We start from the raw sequence: 13,946 nt of genomic DNA, 5'->3' as shown, positions 1-13,946 counted from the left end.
AATGTACAGTGGAGAAAGGACAGCCTCTTCAATAAGTGGTGCTGGGAAAACTGGACAGCTACATGTAAAAGTATGAGATTAGATCACTCCCTAACACCATACACAAAAATAAGTTCAAAATGGATTAAAGACCTAAATGTAAGGCCAGAAACTATCAAACTCTTAGAGGAAAACATAGGCAGAACACTCTATGACATAAATCGCAGAACACTCTATGACATAAATCACAGCAAGATCCTTTCTGACCCACCTCCTAGCGTAATGGAAATAAAACCAAAAATAAACAAATGGGACCTAATGAAACTTCAAAGCTTTTGCACAGCAAAGGAAACCATAAAGAAGACCAAAAGACAACCCTCAGAATGGGAGAAAATATTTGCAAATGAATCAACTGACGAAGGATTAATCTCCAAAATATATAAACAGCTCATGCAGCTCAATATTAAAGAAACAAACAATCCAATCCAAAAATGGGCAGAAGACCTAAATAGACATTTCTCCAAAGAAGATCTACAGACTGCCAACAAACACATGAAAGAATGCTCAACATCATTAATCATTTGAGAAATGCAAGTCAAAACTACAATGAGATATCATCTCACACCAGTCAGAATGGCCATCATCAAAAAATCTAGAAACAATAAATGCTGGAGAGGGTGTGGAGAAAAGGGAACACTCTTGCACTGCTGGTGGGAATGTGAATTGGTTCAGCCACTATGGAGAACAGTATGGAGGTTCCTTAAAAAACTACAAATAGAACTACCATATGACCCAGCAATCCCACTACTGGGCATATACCCTGAGAAAACCAAAATTCAAAAAGAGTCATGTACCAAAATGTTCATTGCAGCTCTATTTACAATAGCCAGGAGATGGAAACAACCTAAGTGCCCATCATCGGATGAATGGATAAAGAAGATGTGGCACATATATACAATGGAATATTACTCAGCCATAAAAAGAAACGAAATTGAGCTATTTGTAATGAGGTGGATAGACCTAGAATCTGTCATACAGAGTGAAGTAAGTCAGAAAGAAAAAGACAAATACCGTATGCTAACACATATGTATGGAATTTAAGAAGAAAAAAATGTCATGAAGAACCTAGGGGTAAGGCAGGAATAAAGACGCAGACCTCCTAGAGAACGGACTTGAGGTTATGGGGAGGGGGAAGGGTGAGCTGTGACAGGGCGAGAGAGAGTCATGGACATATACACACTAACAAACGTAAGGTAGATAGCTAGTGGGAAGCAGCCGCATGGCACAGGGATATTGGCTTGGTGCTTTGTGACAGCCTGGAGGGGTTCGATAGGGAGGGTGGGAGGGAGGGAGACGCAAGAGGGAAGATATATGGGAACATATGTTTATGTATGACTGATTCACTTTGTTATAAAGCAGAAACTAACATACCATTGTAAAGCAATTATACCCCAATAAAGATGTTAAAAAAAATAAGGATTATTAAAATACTTGGATATTTGATTTCTTCTATGTATTTATCTCTCTATAAAAGTATTATTTGTGTCTATCTGTACCAATAGCAATGGGTAGAAACTGTTCCAGAAAGGACTGATTGGTGTCAATGGTCATTAGAAATGTGGCTACCTGTTCAGATCACATCTGCTAGGAGAAGAAACCACTGGTAACGTGACAAATTACAATAAGATAGTAATAAGGCATCTGTATGTTTCCTAATATACCAGATCAGTGCATAATAATGACATGGTGGAGGACTATGTAATGCCGGCCAAGCAAAGCAGAGGGTACCCTGGGAGGAAAACTCATCATCAACCAGACGGACTCACATAAAAACCGTGCGCTTAACAGTGCTGCTGATGTGAAACATCAAGTCCAGTTACAAAAAGGGACCCAGTGAGATATCCAGGGACTCAGGTTTGAATCACTTTGTGAGAAGAAGTCAGGCTGTGCCCTGTCCAAAAGCCAACTGTTTGCCAACCCAATTCCTCTAGACTCAGGAACCATGAAAATAAGCATTTCAATTACATTTAGAAGATCTATGAAGAAAGAAATAATGAAGACATATATTAAACTCATGATGTTGCTAGTTCATAACAGGCTTAAATATAATCTTTTAAGTATTATAATTGTTATTTTTGCATATGTCTTATCTGTTTAAAGTATCTAAAATGTTCAAAATAATCAGTCCCATTAAATTGCAATAAACAATGTTTAAAAGAGCAAGAAAATTTGATTTTCCAAGTTTTGTTTAGTAGAAATATTTTAAAAGTTAAGCATGAAACAAAGCAAAAAAAAGGTATTTTCTCTCCATGCACAACATCCCACCAGTCTTTAAAGAATACAATCAATATCTTCAAACATACCATCTCTCTTCTTGCCTCTGAGATTTTGTACACTCTGGTTCTTCCTCAACCTGTGATGCCCTTTCTTTCCTGGACTACCTGGTAATTTGCACTCATCAGATGTCACCCCATCTTTTCCAAATTTCCCTGCTGGTGGTTTGTTTATTCACTGAAATGTTTTTCAGTCATCTTTTATCTGCCATAGGCACAGTCCTAGGTAAAAGAGACACGCGCTCCCAACACACTGTCTGCACCCCCCATGCCAGGCAAGGAGCCCGTCTAGCAACAAGAGGCAAACTATGTATAGTTTAAAACAATGTGTGTAGGTGTATGTATGTTATGTACACACACACAAGTACAATTTAAAAACTGCAGGGCTGTTAACAATGTGCTGTGATAGTGAATTCAAGGGAAGGGGAAGCATCAGTAAGGAAGACCTGTCTGAAGAGCTAATATTTAAGCTGTGATGTGAAAAGACAAGCTGGGGCAAAATCCATGTGCAAAGGCTTGAAAGGGGGAAAAGAAACTTGTGTGTTTCATGAGCCAAAAGACTGGCATAAGCTATAAAAGGGGGAACATGGTTTGAGATGAGCCTAGGGAGAAAAGCAGGAGTGGATTACGTAGGGACTTATAGACCATGGTAATGAGATGGATATTAAGTGCAACTAGCAGCCATTGCAGGGTTTTAAAACAGGGGTAACCTGGACCACAGTCATTTTTTACATTCTTGCTGTAGCTATAGTCTGAGAACAGGAGCGTGAGGAAAAACAGAATAAACAGTTAAGAAGCTATTGCAGTAACTCAAGTAAGAGATACTGGTGGCCTGAGCTAGAATGATGTCAGTGGAGATGAGAGCCGTGGACAGATTTAAGACATATACTGAGGGACTACACATGGGAGATGAGAGAAAAGGAAGAACAGGGAGTGAATCCCAGGTTTCTGACTTGAGCAAGTAGGTATATATCTTTACAAGATAGAAAAAGTTGTTGGAAAGACAAATTTCCTTGGAGGGTGAGCAGATACGAGAATCAGGTATTTCATTGTGGATAATTTTATGCTTAAGTTGTCTTTGAAATATCTAAGGGAAGTCAGTAAGCAAATAGATATTCCTATAGAAGCTCTGCAGAGAAGTCTGTGATGGAGATGAAATTTCTAAGTCACCAGCATAGAAAGAGAGTGGGAATGGGTAAGCTTACCTAGAAAGCAACACGAGAGAGAGAAGGGAAGGGGTCCCCAAACCATACCTTTAAGAATTTTAGCCTTTAGAGTAAGGTGAAGGTAAAAGTGCCTGCAAAGGACACTGAGAAGAAATAGCCTGAGAGGCAGGAGAAAACCCAAGGTGAATTCGGCATAGTGGAATCTAAGTCAGGACAATACATCCAAAAGGCACTATAATAGTGCCAAGATAATTCGATGGGGAAAGAATAGTCTTCAGTTAGATGTACTAGGACACCTGGATATCCACATGCAAAAGAATGAAGTTGGACCTTACCTCACGCCATACACAAATTTAACTCAAAATGGATCAAAGACCTAAACATAAGAGCTAAACTGTGAAACAGAGAAAGCATAGGCACAAATCTTCCTCACCTTAGATTAGGCAATAGCTTCCTAGATATGACCCCAAAAGCACAAGCAACAAAAGAAGAGTAACTTCATCAACATTAATAAGAAGATTACGCTCCCTCTTCCAAGCTTCCCTAGCACTTTATCCATGCCTCCATTACTATATTTAACACATTGTATTAAAATTACCCATTTAAGTGTCTGTTTAGCCAAAGAGACTGTGAATTTCTTATATTTTCCTGACTTTTTCCTCTTTATTTGTATATTTGGTGCCAAGGAGGGCACCCAACCTGTACATCCCGTGCATTATGTGGCTGGTACTACTCTGAACATACATACATTTTTACAAACATGCAATAAGGATACAAAGGGTGGAAAATATAGAGAAACCTTACCAAGGAGAAAGAACTCACCAGGGCTAATTTATTAACATGGAATAGGAAGTTAAATGGTCTTGGATTAAAACAATAAAAGGTTGAGTGATTTGAGGCTCTAGAAATAGAGAACAAAGTCTGAGCTTGACTGTCCTTTACAATAATCAAAAATGAATTTACTGTGCCCTTTAAGAAAATACGATTGCCACGTGTAGGATGTGTCCAGCCCAAATTGTTTCTCAGAGATGTTTTATCTCAAACTAATTCAAATTGTCTCTTAGTCCTATTGCCATTGAGTGATCAGCCTCTTTGGGAATTTAGCCTGACTTCTTCATGTAAAACAAGCTAATATCCCTATGCTTTCCACTGGAAAGCAACTTAGGGATCATCCAGTTCCTAGGAGAGAAAAGTGTGGTCAGAGGGGTAAGTGAAAGGACTTGCTCCAGGCACATCCCAGGTACTGCAGAGCTGACCCTAGAAGTCATGTTTGCTGGCTTGGAGCTCAGTGAGGTTTTCAGCTCCATCATGGTCTTCAACGTTCAAGAAAAACACATGCAGAAGCTGAGAATCAGGCAGTTGATTTCCTTAAGACCACCTATACGAGTGTCCCCTTTGGAAAGTGTGACCCTTAACAGCAGTGAATATGTACCCAAACACTAGTTTGTGATTTCAGTGTATGATACTGCCCAGCTCTGATTTCATAATCATAAAATCCAAGGGGAAAATCATACACTTCAAGGAAAAGTGTACACGTATACGGCACCAGGGATATCTTATATGGCCAATTTATGTGGTCCAAAGGACTGAAGAATTGTGAGGAAAACTTTCAATTACTGAAAGCTCTGCTGACAGTTCAGTCCTTAAACTGGCAATGTGACGAGACTCAAACAGTGCAGCACGGGAAACCTCTTATCTTGAGCAGGTGAAATAAGACAGATGAACTTCCACAGACAAAGATAAGCCTGCTGCTAAATTTCAGGCGAAATACGCTGAACATAACAAAAACCTTCTATTACAGTCACCGGGGTTACTTTACTACTGGATTAGGTCATTGTTGTAGTTAAATCCTATTTTTTAGGAGATAAGAGAATCAAGTCAGCCTGCAGCCATGACCTATTTCCTTTTATGATATTTCAAAGTTTGGGTCAATTACGCTTCAGACATTGTCATGGGTAACAGAATTCAGCAGACAGTTCACTGAACTTCAGTTTCTCTTTCTGACTCTGTCCCATACTGGCACCCTTATGAACTTGAGAGTCATTTAATTTCTTGTTTTAATATGGTGAATGCAAAACAGGAATCTCACCTCACAGATAAACTGGGAATATGGTAATGAGTGAGCAGCTATGCTGACATATGTCAAGTACAGTTTCTGTCCAGGCTGATAGCTGTACCATCTCTCTGGTATCATACTTAATTTGGAAATGGATATAAAATTCCAATGGCTTTCGTGACTATTCATTAGTTATTCTACAGTCTACATGTATTTTGTTTGATTACTAATGAATTCCTGTGACACATTTTACTTCCTAAGAAGAATGCTCTGAAAACTCCTGCCAACTGGTCATTAAAATCCACTGCAATTATCATCAACTGAATCGAATTATTCTCAGTTACATAAAGAATTTTAATCTATTCTGTATCATTTTAAACACAAATATTTTCAGTTTATATTAACAAGATACAAACTGAAAGAAAGAATGCTCAACCGACTGTAGACCTGGATGTCTATTATGAAAGTTACAAATGCAACCCATTTCCATTTGTACTCTTCTTACTAGGGACTGTGACTTGCTAAGTGCCTGCTGTGTACCAGGACCTGTGCTAAATGCTTTACATCCATTATTTTATAAACCTTAATGGCTACCCTTTAAGCCAGATACTCTTATCCCCCTCTTAAAACTGATAAAAGTCAGAAATTCACCTAAGATTATAATGCTGGTGAGTGACAGAATCTTGATTCGAATTCAAGTCTGTGTAACTCTATTATCACTTTTTTTTTTTTTTTGGTATCATAAGAGTTTCCTAAGGATACACCTTGTGAGGCGAAATCTTTTTTCTTTTCCTTTGTTATCCTAGTTTTATTTTATTCATTTAAAATTTTTTATTGGAGTATAGTTGATTTACAATGTTGTGTTAGTTTCAGGTGTACAGCAAAGTGAATCACTTATACGTGTACATGTATCCACTCTTTTTTAGATTCTTTTCACATATAGGTCATTTCAGAGTTTTGAGTAGAGTTCCCTGTGCTATACAGTAGGTCCTTATTAGTTATCTGTTTTATATATAGTTGTGTATATGTCAATCCCAATCTCACAATTTATCCCTCCCCTCCTTTCCCCCCTGGTAACCATAAGATTGTTTTCTACATCTGTGACTCTATTTCTGTTTTGTAAATAAGTTCATTTGTACCATTTTTTTAGATTCCACATATGTGTGATATTATACGATATTTGTCTTTCTCTGTCTGACTTACTTCACTCATTATGACAGTCTCTAGGTCCATCCATGTTGCTGCAAATGGCATTATTTCGTTCTTTTTTATGGCTGAGTAATATTCCATGGTATACATGTACCCAATCTTAAAGTACCAAGGGTAGATTTTCATTTGTCCCAGCCGCATGATGTATGCTTATCCTTAGGATATGAACATGACATTCACATGCGTTTTCCTTCCCTCTTCATCACCTGGTAACCTAAGCCACAATTCTTCCTCCTGGAATTCAGTTCTGATTCCCATTCTGTCTATGCTTCCCATAGAACCCTTAGCATTTCTCTGATGAGGTATTTTATTATAATGTACCCAAACTGTTGGTCTACTTATTTGTACTTATTCTTGATCACAAGGGAAGCCCCTTTATTTTTTGGCATTTCCAGGTATGATGTCTATCATTTATTAGGTGTCCACGAGATGCTTGTTGAATGGATAGTGAACTGATAAAGACAGTGGTTTTACAAAGATGTGATGAGGTTACTATTTATGACTAAATCGTTATTTTCATTGGTATTCTTCTTAGATTGTGCTATTCTAACCAGCACACAGAAAGGATCAAATTCTGGATGTCCTGAAATAAAATTCCAGTTTTACAGCATTTTTCTAAATTGTTTGGGATTTCTTCGTATTCTGTCAAAGATATAATGTACAGAATACAAGCTCAGGATATTTGATTGCTATAGAATATGTTACTTTGAAAAGAAACAGCCCTATTTCCAAAATTGTTGTTATGGTTCTGGTGGGGAAAAGATGACACACAAAGTGAGTGAAAACCAAAACAGATTTCGCTTCTTCCTGTGTTTACTCTACTTAGAATATATGAAGGAAGGCATGTTTTTCACACCTCCTGTTTAAATACCACACGTTTAAAAAGGATTAAAAAAATAAAAAGGATTAAGCATTGAAAACTCAATTTAGAAGAATAAACTTTTCATATATTTCATCCCTTGCCAACAAACAGGTTAAACTGTTAACAGAATCACATCTAAAAGATAAAAATTTCTGTCAATTTAAAAATACCTTGCGTTTCACTCATTGGGTTTTCTAAGTATCATTATAAGCCACTTGTAATCTTTGTTGTGTGAAGGATCTTTATATTTTGAGGAATAAATTTTGGTACTTTTAAGGTATGTAACTGTTACATAGCACATGAATAATACAGAGGCTAAGGCTCCTTGAAATTTATAAGGTAGAGAGACCACACAATGCTAAATAAATAATGATAATCCGGTTGGGGTGGGAATAATGAAAGGAAGTAAGGTGGCCAGTGATTAGACTATTGCAAATATTCCAGGAAAAGATGACAAGGGCCTGAGCTATAATGGTAAAGATAGAAATGAAAAAGCAGAGTTTCAAGAGACACAGAGGGAGCGCCCAGGGTAAGGGAGAATGGCTTGTTAAAGATGACTTGTTTGCTGACAGTATATCATGGATTTTGAAAGGGAAAAAGCAGAGTCTTTGGGTTGGTAACTTACTGTAAGATCAGTTCAAGTTACCTGATCAGAAATTATGGATCTCAAAAAGTGCTTCTCCATGATACACACAAAGGGTTTGGTGGAAATGATGATAGGTGTTGACAAAATTGTGTTTCATTTTCCTTCTTCCTGGATACATAGAAAGTATCTATTTTCCAGCCTTCCTTGCAGTTAGATTGGTAATACAGCCAGCAGGCTGTAAGCAGAAGCAATGAGTCACTTCTGGGCTGAGGTTATGAGAAGTCCAGGGTGGCCTTGGAGCTCTCTTTTGCCCCATGGAATTTGACTCTGGAAGGAACTTGTTGAGACGGTGGATCAACAAGATGCAAGCAGACTGGATCTTTGAGTCACCACTTAAAAGCTGCCCTCAAGAGGAATTAAATTCACGGAACTTGTTGAAGTGAGAGATAATGTCTTATTTGTTAAGCCACTGAGATTCTGACACATGTTTGTTATCATAGCATAACCAAGTGTTGTCCTGACCAATAAAAGGGATGATGTTCACATTTTCAAAACATTTTGAGGAGAGTAACCAGGTTTAGAAGACCTCCTTAAAAGTGTTTTATTTAACTAAATGAAAGGTTCTCTCCTTGTGTTGTAGATGGCCATCTTCTTGCTATGTCCTCACATAGCACAGAGAGGAAGCAAGCTCCCTTCTAATAATTAGGGCACTAATCTCATCATGAGGGCTTTACCCCCATGACCTAATACCCCCCAAAGGCCCCACCTCCTAATACCATCCACTGCAGGTTGGGGTTTTAACATATGAATTATGGAGGGGAACAAACATGCAGTCCATAACATTATCTAATTAAAAGTACTAAATTTTATTTTAGTTCTTTTTTACTCATTTCTGTACTACAAGGATAAAAAAGTAGGTGCTATTGAAAAATAAGCATTAACCTAATTTTATGATTTAAAATATAAAAACAGACTTTAATACACTAGTATAAGTATTATTATTAAAATCTCATTTTCTGCTTTGAATTTGTAGCTATAGCTACTCTTAGTAACAAGATTCAAAATGTCATTTTCTCTGTGCAGTGTAGATTCAAATACCCATTTTCTACTTGCCTTCTTATCAAAAATGTATCCATGGGTAAACTAAAAGAAAAAACGGCAACAAGGTAAGAAATAGTGTATTGTACAAGACAGACCATATACTGCAGTCACTGTGGCCATTAGGACTGGAAACAGCAGCAGAGAGAAGTGGGATGCTGGCCGTCACTCCACCCTTCACTGCCACTCAAGAAAGCCAAGAGCAATACCCTTGCTCACCTTTTAGTGAGTGACACCCTTGAAGGTATGTATGAAATCATACTCAAGCTTTGGTACTTGAACGGTTTTTAATAACATTACTGGCAAAATGCAAAACAGTACCACTGGATTCAGTACAGAAAGGGACTTTGTAAGTGTGAAATATTTATTTTGCACTGAAGACCTGGTCAAAATACTAAAGACAGATAGCATCTGAAAACTCATAACTCTGAAGTGAAAGTCAGCAACCAGTCAAGAGAGTATCTATTAACTGACAGACTAAAATCTCCTTATGTTAGTTCTCGTTATAGGAGGAAACTAGGGTGGAAGTAGGTACGGATCAAGGTCAACAAGTGAAAGAGGAAGATGAATAGGAAAAGAAATCTTTTTCTTAATTCTGTAAATCTTCAGAAAGAAATCTAGCTTCAAGTAAAATCTTACATGAGTCTAATTAAGCACTTTTACTGCAGGATGAAGCTATAATTAAAGCTTTCCCTTATATGGCTTACTAACTTGCAGCTGCAAGCAGAACGTTTTTACGTATCATCATATCGGCATTAGCTTGACAAAAGGCAGCAATCATTTCCTTTTGTGAACTAGAAGACATCAAGAACATGCATCTTTTGATTCACGTTAGTCGATACAGACGTAATTATTAGAAGTTATAGGGAACCTATGGCATTGCAGTTTTTTCTATTCTCTTTTTCAGGTAATTGAACACTTTGCTTATTTTGAATAAATGTAAGTTGACACAAATGATCTAAAACAAGACGTTGAAACAGCAGGGAAGATGGAAGAAAATAGGACAGATTCCTCAGCTCTGCCGAACACAGGAAAGCTTAGTATTCTTAAAGACGAAAAGGAGTCTGAGAACTGTGCAAACTTGAGGGGCCACCAGGTAGTTTATTTCCATGGAAATATTTAAATGGATACTCTTGGTAAGAAGCTAGACTACTATCTTTCTTGGTTTAAGTTCAGGAATAGAAGCAGATCCACCATTAGTGATCTGATCATTTATTGCCACCCAGCTGTACCCTCAAGCGGCATATTCACATGTTAAGTTTTTCCACACATAATACTTTAGTCAAAAGCAAGTAAAAGAGGCAGCAAAAGGTTGTTCTGTGGCTTTGGGGGTGGTGGGCAGGAGGAACTGCGTGAGCAGGTTGGAACTGTCCCTAGAACTTTGGGGCTGAGTCCAAGTAGAGCACCTGCCAGCACAGTCACCCAGAGCTCTGCTACACAGGGACTTGGGCTCATTTCAGCGAAGGCTAGGGCAGAACGTGTCGGTCAAATTAAATAGAAAGGCAACAAATGAGTAGGAAACATAACACTCGTTATTACTCAAAGAGGTCTAGGCTAGTGCTCTGACCTGACTAGCTGTAGATGAGCATCTTTATCTTGGACTTCCCCACCCTAAGGGAGGTCTGCCAGAAAGACTAGGTCATCTCTAGGGAGCATAAGTGTCCGAGAGGCACTGGTGAGCTGACTTGATGGTGGCTGGAAATAGGAACTAAAAAGGAAGCACAACAGCTAATGACCTCTTGGAGTTTGGCAACCAAGAGAATCTTTTCCTTCTTGTTAAATTCTGGTTGAGGATCTGGATTCAGTTTCCCAACTGAGAGCTTTGCTGGCTTTTAAATGAGCAACAGACGTATTTGTTGTGGTGTGTAGTCATGGAAATGGGCAGGATGTCTGCAAGATCGGTGACCGGTTGCATCCAGACTCCTCCTTACCACCCAGGAGGCACATACCCCCAGGGAGCTGCACGACTCCTGACAGAAGAGATCATAACATCCAAAGCTGACATCTCCTCTTTTGCCATCACACTCTGGCAAACCCAGGAGGTTCCTTACTCAGGGGAGTATCAGTATGTGCTCTATGCCATAACAGTCTATAATCTCCATCCCTCTCTCTCAGCAGCTGACGCCACAGACTCCATCCCTGGGAAAAGACGTGAGAAGAGCAAGCAATGCTGCTGGAAGGCCAGTGCTTGGTAGCAGCCAAGTGCAGAACTTCTGGTTGACCTTAACTTATTAAAAGCTGAATTTGGCTGACTAAACCCATATCATGATAAGCTTTTGCCCTTGTTTCTATTTCAAGAAGTGAAGATGTAGGAAAAAAACACTTGTAGGACAGATTTTTAGAAAATAAAGTTACTAAAACACACACACACACACACACACGATGCCCTCCCATTTAAACATTCCCAACAGATTTAAATAGCGATGTTTTCTATAAGCTGAGATTAAAAAGTCAATCATTCTGAAGAAAATGAAACAAAAAATCCAAAGCAGAGAAGAGGAAAGAAAAGAAAAAGATAGTCCCGATGATCCAAGTCCATCAGAGATCTCCCTTCTCAACAGGGAACCCGGCCAGGCAACCCCACAGGGACTTGAGTTCTGTGATTATGAGTGGAAGTTGCATGTCTGTCCCTGTTGTCTGCCCTCTTTCTGTTCTGTTCTCTAATTTTAAGACATATTGGCCTTGACAGCATCCCTTAACAAAAAGACCAGCAGCAAGCTCTTAGGTCCAAAATCTGATGTTTCCCACAGTCAGAGAAAGGAGTGGGATTCCCTACCATCTTCTTGTAGACTGACAGATTTATGCAGTCACAAAAAACATTATGGGGGATTGGAACCATACCACTGCCAACTTCCCTCTAATTACATTACCCTTTATATTTTCAAATTATGCTAAAGCCCATAATCAAATGCATCCAGAAATGCTGTTTTTGACTAACTAAAAGTTTACTGAAAACAACTACTCTAGGGCAGGAGTCTGCAAACTTTTTCTGTAAAGGGCCAAATAGTAACTATTTTAGGCTTTGAAGGCCATAATGTTTTGGCATAACTACTCAATCTGTTGTTGTAGTGTGAAAGTTATAAGCAAATATGTAAATTAATGGGCATGGTTGTATTTCAATAAAACTTTTTACCAAACAGGCTGGATCTGGCCTGATGCCTATAGTTTGCAGATCTCTGCTCTAGCCTCATAACTAAAGTTATTCAAGGGTGGTACCAGCCCACAACCAATTTATTCAGCACATGGTGTTGATCTACCTTAAAAAAATAACTAACCATTGGCAAAACAGAATTTTGCTTATGATCAAAATAAACCAAAATTTGGAATACATGATCTAGCAATAGGGTATTACACCCCGACCAAAAAAAAAAAAAAAAAAAATCAGTCAATTCTATGTTTAAAGAATCCCATTCCTTGTAAACTGATACAGCCACTATGGAGAACAGTATGGAGGGTCCTTAAAAAACTAAAAATAGAACTACCATACGACCCAGCAATCCCACTACTGGGAATATACCCTGAGAAAACCATAACTCAAAGAATCACTTACCACAATGTTCGTTGCATCGCTATTTACAATAGCCAGGACATGGAAGCAACCTAAGTGTCCATCAACAGATGAATGGATAAAGAAGATGTGGCACATATATACAATGGAATATTACTCAGCCATAAAAAGAAATGAAATTGAGGTGTTTGTAGTGAGGTGGATGGACCTAGAGTCTGTCATACGGAGTGAAGTAAGTCAGAAAGAGAAGAACAAATACTTTATGCTAACACATATATATGGAATCTAAAAAAAAAAAAAAAGGTTCTGAAGAACCTAGAGGCAGGACAGGAATAAAGAAGCAGATGGAGAGAATGGAGTTGAGGACACAGGGAGGGGGAAGGGTAAGCTGGGACAAAGTGAGAGGGTGGCATGTACATATATACACTACTAAATGTAAAACCGATAGCTAGTGGGAAGCAGCCACATAGCACAGGGAGATCAGCTCGGTGCTTTGTGACCACCTAGAGGGGTGGGATAGGGAGGGTGGGAGGGAGGGAGACGCAAGAGGGAAGAGATATGGGGATATATGTATATGTATAGCTGATTCACTTTGTTATACAGCAGAAACTAACACACCATTGTAAAGCAATTATACTCCAATAAAGATGTTAAAAAAAAAAAAGAATAAAGCAATCTTTGAAAAAAAAATGTTAAAAAAAAAAAAGAATCCCATTCCTGAGAAAGTGACCGTTCCTAAAAACCTAAGAAGTATGGTAACCATATCTATGGTGTGACTTGTAATTCTTGAAAAATACTACTAATAGTTAATACGTACTGAACTACTCTATCCCAGACACTATAAAAAATGCTCTACAAGAATTAACTCATTTAATCCTTACAACAACTTTGTGATGTAGGTACTGTTATTATTCCCACTTTACAGATGGGAAAACTGAGGGCCAGATGAATAATTTGGCCAAGATCATAAGGCTAGTAGGTGAAAGAGGTAGGATTCAAACTTATGCATTCTTGCTCCTGTATCTGTGATCTTAATCACTACTCTTAAGACAGCAAGAGGGAAAGGAAGGCCAGTCAGTGCTTAGCCCTGGGAGTTCCACCTCACAGATAGATGGTTGGACCTCTCTGTGGATTAGCAAATATTTACTG

At 38.4% G+C, this 13,946-nt stretch overlaps 1 protein-coding gene across 1 annotated transcript in view; it reads right to left on the bottom strand.

Moving 5' to 3' along the window:
* The window catches only part of STXBP6 (syntaxin binding protein 6), a 275,447-nt gene that overhangs the window by 35,249 nt on the left and 226,252 nt on the right, over positions 1-13,946 (bottom strand). The window lies entirely within an intron of this gene.

Source organism: Tursiops truncatus, chromosome 2, assembly GCF_011762595.2.
Source record: "Tursiops truncatus isolate mTurTru1 chromosome 2, mTurTru1.mat.Y, whole genome shotgun sequence".
In the NCBI taxonomy this organism is placed as follows: domain Eukaryota; kingdom Metazoa; phylum Chordata; class Mammalia; order Artiodactyla; family Delphinidae; genus Tursiops; species Tursiops truncatus.
The sequence above is the reverse complement of the archived record's forward strand: the minus strand, read 5'-3'. Positions and strand labels throughout refer to the sequence as shown.